This window comes from Miscanthus floridulus, unplaced genomic scaffold, assembly GCF_019320115.1.
Source record: "Miscanthus floridulus cultivar M001 unplaced genomic scaffold, ASM1932011v1 os_1632_4, whole genome shotgun sequence".
Lineage (NCBI taxonomy): Eukaryota > Viridiplantae > Streptophyta > Magnoliopsida > Poales > Poaceae > Miscanthus > Miscanthus floridulus.
In genome coordinates, this window is record NW_027097825.1 from 87,550 (window position 1) to 95,385 (window position 7,836).

The following is a 7,836-nucleotide window of genomic DNA, read 5'->3' on the forward strand; positions in this document are numbered from 1 at the left end:
AGCTATATCAAGTGGAGTTTCATTTGAAGATGAGTGAATGCTAGGAATGTCCTCATTAGTCCGTTTGGACGTGGTGCTAATCTTGACGCAAGATAGGTGCATGGTTTGCGCCAAACGTTCTGTAGGATCGGAAATCGTTTTGGATGCACCCGATGGTACTCCTAGGTGACGTGGGTCATGTGGAATCTCGTTTCGGTCTATTGGGAGCCAGTTTTGGTGCAAGATAGGTGCACAGTTTGCGCCGAACATACCATAGGCTCGGAAATCATTTTGGACGTACCCGATGGTACTCCTAGGTGACGTGGGTCAAGTGGAATCTCGTTTCGGTGTGTTGGGAGCCAGTGTCGGTGCAAGATAGGTGCACGGTTGGCGCCGAACATACCATAGGCTCGGAAATCATTTTGGATGCACCCGATGGTACTCCTAGGTGACGTGGGTCATGTGGAATCTCGTTTTGGTCTGTTGGGAGCCAGTGTCAGTGCAAGATAGGTGCACGGTTTGCGCCAAACATACCATAGGCTCGGAAATCATTTTGGACGCACCCGATGGTACTCCTAGGTGATGTGGGTCAAGTGGAATCTCGTTTCGGTCTGTTGGGAGCCAGTGTCGGTGCAAGATAGGTGCACGGTTGGCGCCGAACATACCATAGGCTCGGAAATCATTTTGGACACACCCGATGGAACTCCTAGGTGATGTGGGTTTTGTGGAGTCTTGTTTCAGTCCGTTGGGAGCCAGTGTCGGTGCAAGATAGGTGCACAGTTTGCGCCGAACATACCATAGGCTCGGAAATCATTTTGGACGCACCCGATGGTACTCCTAGGTGACGTGGGTCATGTGGAATCTCATTTCGGTCTGTTGGGAGCCAGTGTCGGTGCAAGATAGGTGCACGTTTTGCGCCGAACATACCATAGGCTCATAAATCATTTTAGACGCACCCGATGGTACTCCTTGGTGACGTGGGTCAAGTGGAATCTTGTTTCGGTCTATTGGGAGCCAGTGTCGGTGCAAGATAGGTGCACGGTTTGCGCCGAACATACCATAGGCTCGGAAATCATTTTGGACGCACGCGATGGTACTCCTAGGTGACGTGGGTCATGTGGAGTCTCGTTTTGGTCCGTTGGGAGCCAGTGTCGGTGCAAGATAGGTGCGATGGAACTCCAAGGTGACATGGGCAATGTGGAATCTCTTTTTAGTTCATTTGGAGACAGTGTTGGTGTCGGTGCAACATAGGTGCACGGTTTGCGCCAAACGTCCTGTAGGATCGGAAATCATTTTGGATGCACCCGATGGTACTCCTACGTGACGTGGGTCATGTGGAATCTCGTTTCGGTCTGTTGGGAGCCTGTGTCGGTGCAAGATAGGTGCACGGTTTGCACCGAACATACCATAGGCTCAGAAATCATTTTGGACGCACTCGATGGTACTCCTAGGTTACGTGGGTCAAGTGGAATCTCGTTTCGGTGTGTTGGGAGCAAATGTCAGTGCAAGATAGATGCACGGTTTGCGCCGAACATACCATAGGCTCGTAAATCATTTTGGACGCACCCGATGGTACTCCTAGGTGACGTGGGTCATGTGGAGTCTCGTTTTGGTCCGTTGGGAGCTAGTGTCGGTGCAAGATAGGTGCGATGGAACTCCAAGGTGACGTGGGTAATGTGGAATCTCTTTTTGGTTCATTTGGAGACAGTGTTGGTGTCGGTGCAAGATAGGTGCACGGTTTGCGCCGAGTGTACCATAGGCTCAGAAATCATTTTGGACGCACCCAATGGTACTCGTACGTGATGAGGCTCAAGCAGAAGCTTGGTTCGGTCCGTTTGGACGTGGTGCTAATCTTGACGCAAGATAGGTGCATGGTTTGCGCCAAACGTTCTGTAGGATCGGAAATCGTTTTGGATGCACCCGATGGTACTCCTAGGTGACGTGGGTCATGTGGAATCTCGTTTCGGTCTGTTGGGAGCCAGTTTTGGTGCAAGATAGGTGCACAGTTTGTGCCGAACATACCATAGGCTCGGAAATCATTTTGGACGTACCCGATGGAACTCCTAGGTGACGTGGGTCAAGTGGAATCTCGTTTCGGTGTGTTGGGAGCCAATGTCAGTGCAAGATAGATGCACGGTTTGCGCCGAACATACCATAGGCTCGTAAATCATTTTGGACGCACCCGATGGTACTCCTAGGTGACGTGGGTCATGTGGAGTCTCGTTTTGGTCCGTTGGGAGCTAGTGTCGGTGCAAGATAGGTGCGATGGAACTCCAAGGTGACGTGGGTAATGTGGAATCCCTTTTTGGTTCATTTGGAGACAGTGTTGGTGTCGGTGCAAGATAGGTGCACGGTTTGCGCCGAGTGTACCATAGGCTCAGAAATCATTTTGGACGCACCCAATGGTACTCGTACGTGATGAGGCTCAAGCAGAAGCTTGGTTCGGTCCGTTTGGACGTGGTGCTAATCTTGACGCAAGATAGGTGCATGGTTTGCGCCAAACGTTCTGTAGGATCGGAAATCGTTTTGGATGCACCCGATGGTACTCCTAGGTGACGTGGGTCAAATGGAATCTCGTTTCGGTCTGTTGGGAGCCAGTGTCAGTGCAAGATAGATGCACGGTTTGCGCCGAACATACCATAGGCTCGTAAATCATTTTGGACGCACCCGATGGTACTCCTAGGTGACGTGGGTCATGTGGAGTCTCATTTTGGTCCGTTGGGAGCTAGTGTCGGTGCAAGATAGGTGCGATGGAACTGCAAGGTGACGTGGGTAATGTGGAATCTCTTTTTGGTTCATTTGGAGACAGTGTTGGTGTCGGTGCAAGATAGGTGCACGGTTTGCGTCGAGTGTACCATAGGCTCAGAAATCATTTTGGACGCACCCAATGGTACTAGTACGTGATGAGGCTCAAGCGGAAGCTTGGTTCGGTCCGTTTGGACGTGGTGCTAATCTTGACGCAAGATAGGTGCATGGTTTGCGCCAAACGTTCTGTAGGATCGGAAATCGTTTTGGATGCACCCGATGGTACTCCTAGGTGACGTGGGTCATGTGGAATCTCGTTTCGGTCTATTGGGAGCCAGTTTTGGTGCAAGATAGGTGCACAGTTTGCGCCGAACATACCATAGGCTCAGAAATCATTTTGGACGTACCCGATGGTACTCCTAGGTGACGTGGGTCAAGTGGAATCTCGTTTCGGTGTGTTGGGAGCCAGTGTCGGTGCAAGATAGGTGCACGGTTGGCGCCGAACATACCATAGGCTCGGAAATCATTTTGGATGCACCCGATGGTACTCCTAGGTGACGTGGGTCATGTGGAATCTCGTTTTGGTCTGTTGGGAGCCAGTGTCAGTGCAAGATAGGTGCACGGTTTGCGCCAAACATACCATAGGCTCGGAAATCATTTTGGACGCACCCGATGGTACTCCTAGGTGATGTGGGTCAAGTGGAATCTCGTTTCGGTCTGTTGGGAGCCAGTGTCGGTGCAAGATAGGTGCACGGTTGGCGCCGAACATACCATAGGCTCGGAAATCGTTTTGGACACACCCGATGGAACTCCTAGGTGATGTGGGTTTTGTGGAGTCTTGTTTCAGTCCGTTGGGAGCCAGTGTCGGTGCAAGATAGGTGCACAGTTTGCGCCGAACATACCATAGGCTCGGAAATCATTTTGGACGCACCCGATGGTACTCCTAGGTGACGTGGGTCATGTGGAATCTCATTTCGGTCTGTTGGGAGCCAGTGTCGGTGCAAGATAGGTGCACGTTTTGCGCCGAACATACCATAGGCTCATAAATCATTTTAGACGCACCCGATGGTACTCCTTGGTGACGTGGGTCAAGTGGAATCTTGTTTCGGTCTATTGGGAGCCAGTGTCGGTGCAAGATAGGTGCACGGTTTGCGCCGAACATACCATAGGCTCGGAAATCATTTTGGACGCACGCGATGGTACTCCTAGGTGACGTGGGTCATGTGGAGTCTCGTTTTGGTCCGTTGGGAGCCAGTGTCGGTGCAAGATAGGTGCGATGGAACTCCAAGGTGACATGGGTAATGTGGAATCTCTTTTTAGTTCATTTGGAGACAGTGTTGGTGTCGGTGCAACATAGGTGCACGGTTTGCGCCAAACGTCCTGTAGGATCGGAAATCATTTTAGATGCACCCGATGGTACTCCTACGTGACGTGGGTCATGTGGAATCTCGTTTCGGTCTGTTGGGAGCCTGTGTCGGTGCAAGATAGGTGCACGGTTTGCACCGAACATACCATAGGCTCAGAAATCATTTTGGACGCACTCGATGGTACTCCTAGGTGACGTGGGTCAAGTGGAATCTCGTTTCGGTGTGTTGGGAGCCAATGTCAGTGCAAGATAGATGCACGGTTTGCGCCGAACATACCATAGGCTTGTAAATCATTTTGGACGCACCCGATGGTACTCCTAGGTGACGTGGGTCATGTGGAGTCTCGTTTTGGTCCGTTGGGAGCTAGTGTCGGTGCAAGATAGGTGCGATGGAACTCCAAGGTGACGTGGGTAATGTGGAATCTCTTTTTGGTTCATTTGGAGACAGTGTTGGTGTCGGTGCAAGATAGGTGCACGGTTTGCGCCGAGTGTACCATAGGCTCAGAAATCATTTTGGACGCACCCAATGGTACTCGTACGTGATGAGGCTCAAGCAGAAGCTTGGTTCGGTCCGTTTGGACGTGGTGCTAATCTTGACGCAAGATAGGTGCATGGTTTGCGCCAAACGTTCTGTAGGATCGGAAATCGTTTTGGATGCACCCGATGGTACTCCTAGGTGACGTGGGTCATGTGGAATCTCGTTTCGGTCTGTTGGGAGCCAGTTTTGGTGCAAGATAGGTGCACAGTTTGCGCCGAACATACCATAGGCTCGGAAATGATTTTGGACGTACCCGATGGTACTCCTAGGTGACGTGGGTCAAGTGGAATCTCGTTTCGGTGTGTTGGGAGCCAGTGTTGGTGCAAGATAGGTGCACGGTTGGCGCCGAACATACCATAGGCTCAGAAATCATTATGGATGCACCCGATGGTACTCCTAGGTGACGTGGGTCATGTGGAATCTCGTTTTGGTCTGTTGGGAGCCAGTGTCAGTGCAAGATAGGTGCACGGTTTGCGCCAAACATACCATAGGCTCGAAAATCATTTTGGACGCACCCGATGGTACTCCTAGGTGATGTGGGTCAAGTGCAATCTCGTTTCGGTCTGTTGGGAGCCAGTGTCGGTGCAAGATAGGTGCACGGTTGGCGCCGAACATACCATAGGCTCGGAAATCGTTTTGGACACACCCGATGGAACTCCTAGGTGATGTGGGTCATGTGGAGTCTTGTTTCAGTCCGTTGGGAGCCAGTGTCGGTGCAAGATAGGTGCACAGTTTGCGCCGAACATACCATAGGCTCGGAAATCATTTTGGACGCACCCGATGGTACTCCTAGGTGACGTGGGTCATGTGGAATCTCATTTTGGTCTGTTGGGAGCCAGTGTCGGTGCAAGATAGGTGCACGTTTTGCGCCGAACATACCATAGGCTCATAAATCATTTTAGACGCACCCGATGGTACTCCTTGGTGACGTGGGTCAAGTGGAATCTTGTTTCGGTCTGTTGGGAGCCAGTGTCGGTGCAAGATAGGTGCACGGTTTGCGCCGAACATACCATAGGCTCGGAAATCATTTTGGACGCACGCGATGGTACTCCTAGGTGACGTGGGTCATGTGGAGTCTCGTTTTGGTCCGTTGGGAGCCAGTGTCGGTGCAAGATAGGTGCACGGTTGGCGCCGAACATACCATAGGCTCGGAAATCATTTTGGATGCACCCGATGGTACTCCTAGGTGACGTGGGTCATGTGGAATCTCGTTTTGGTCTGTTGGGAGCCAGTGTCAGTGCAAGATAGGTGCACGGTTTGCGCCAAACATACCATAGGCTCGGAAATCATTTTGGACGCACCCGATGGTACTCCTGGGTGATGTGGGTCAAGTGGAATCTCGTTTCGGTCTGTTGGGAGCCAGTGTCGGTGCAAGATAGGTGCACGGTTGGCGCCGAACATACCATAGGCTCGGAAATCGTTTTGGACACACCCGATGGAACTCCTAGGTGATGTGGGTTTTGTGGAGTCTTGTTTCAGTCCGTTGGGAGCCAGTGTCGGTGCAAGATAGGTGCACAGTTTGCGCCGAACATACCATAGGCTCGGAAATCATTTTGGACGCACCCGATGGTACTCCTAGGTGACGTGGGTCATGTGGAATCTCATTTCGGTCTGTTGGGAGCCAGTGTCGGTGCAAGATAGGTGCACGTTTTGCGCCGAACATACCATAGGCTCATAAATCATTTTAGACGCACCCGATGGTACTCCTTGGTGACGTGGGTCAAGTGGAATCTTGTTTCGGTCTATTGGGAGCCAGTGTCGGTGCAAGATAGGTGCACGGTTTGCGCCGAACATACCATAGGCTTGGAAATCATTTTGGACGCACGCGATGGTACTCCTAGGTGACGTGGGTCATGTGGAGTCTCGTTTTGGTCCGTTGGGAGCCAGTGTCGGTGCAAGATAGGTGCGATGGAACTCCAAGGTGACATGGGTAATGTGGAATCTCTTTTTAGTTCATTTGGAGACAGTGTTGGTGTCGGTGCAACATAGGTGCACGGTTTGCGCCAAACGTCCTGTAGGATCGGAAATCATTTTAGATGCACCCGATGGCACTCCTACGTGACGTGGGTCATGTGGAATCTCGTTTCGGTCTGTTGGGAGCCTGTGTCGGTGCAAGATAGGTGCACGGTTTGCACCGAACATACCATAGGCTCAGAAATCATTTTGGACGCACTCGATGGTACTCCTAGGTGACGTGGGTCAAGTGGAATCTCGTTTCGGTGTGTTGGGAGCCAATGTCAGTGCAAGATAGATGCACGGTTTGCGCCGAACATACCATAGGCTTGTAAATCATTTTGGACGCACCCGATGGTACTCCTAGGTGACGTGGGTCATGTGGAGTCTCGTTTTGGTCCGTTGGGAGCTAGTGTCGGTGCAAGATAGGTGCGATGGAACTCCAAGGTGACGTGGGTAATGTGGAATCTCTTTTTGGTTCATTTGGAGACAGTGTTGGTGTCGGTGCAAGATAGGTGCACGGTTTGCGCCGAGTGTACCATAGGCTCAGAAATCATTTTGGACGCACCCAATGGTACTCGTACGTGATGAGGCTCAAGCAGAAGCTTGGTTCGGTCCGTTTGGACGTGGTGCTAATCTTGACGCAAGATAGGTGCATGGTTTGCGCCAAACGTTCTGTAGGATCGGAAATCGTTTTGGATGCACCCGATGGTACTCCTAGGTGACGTGGGTCATGTGGAATCTCGTTTCGGTCTGTTGGGAGCCAGTTTTGGTGCAAGATAGGTGCACAGTTTGCGCCGAACATACCATAGGCTCGGAAATCATTTTGGACGTACCCGATGGTACTCCTAGGTGACGTGGGTCAAGTGGAATCTCGTTTTGGTGTGTTGGGAGCCAGTGTTGGTGCAAGATAGGTGCACGGTTGGCGCCGAACATACCATAGGCTCAGAAATCATTATGGATGCACCCGATGGTACTCCTAGGTGACGTGGGTCATGTGGAATCTCGTTTTGGTCTGTTGGGAGCCAGTGTCAGTGCAAGATAGGTGCACGGTTTGCGCCAAACATACCATAGGCTCGAAAATCATTTTGGACGCACCCGATGGTACTCCTAGGTGATGTGGGTCAAGTGCAATCTCATTTCGGTCTGTTGGGAGCCAGTGTCGGTGCAAGATAGGTGCACGGTTGGCGCCGAACATACCATAGGCTCGGAAATCGTTTTGGACACACCCGATGGAACTCCTAGGTGATGTGGG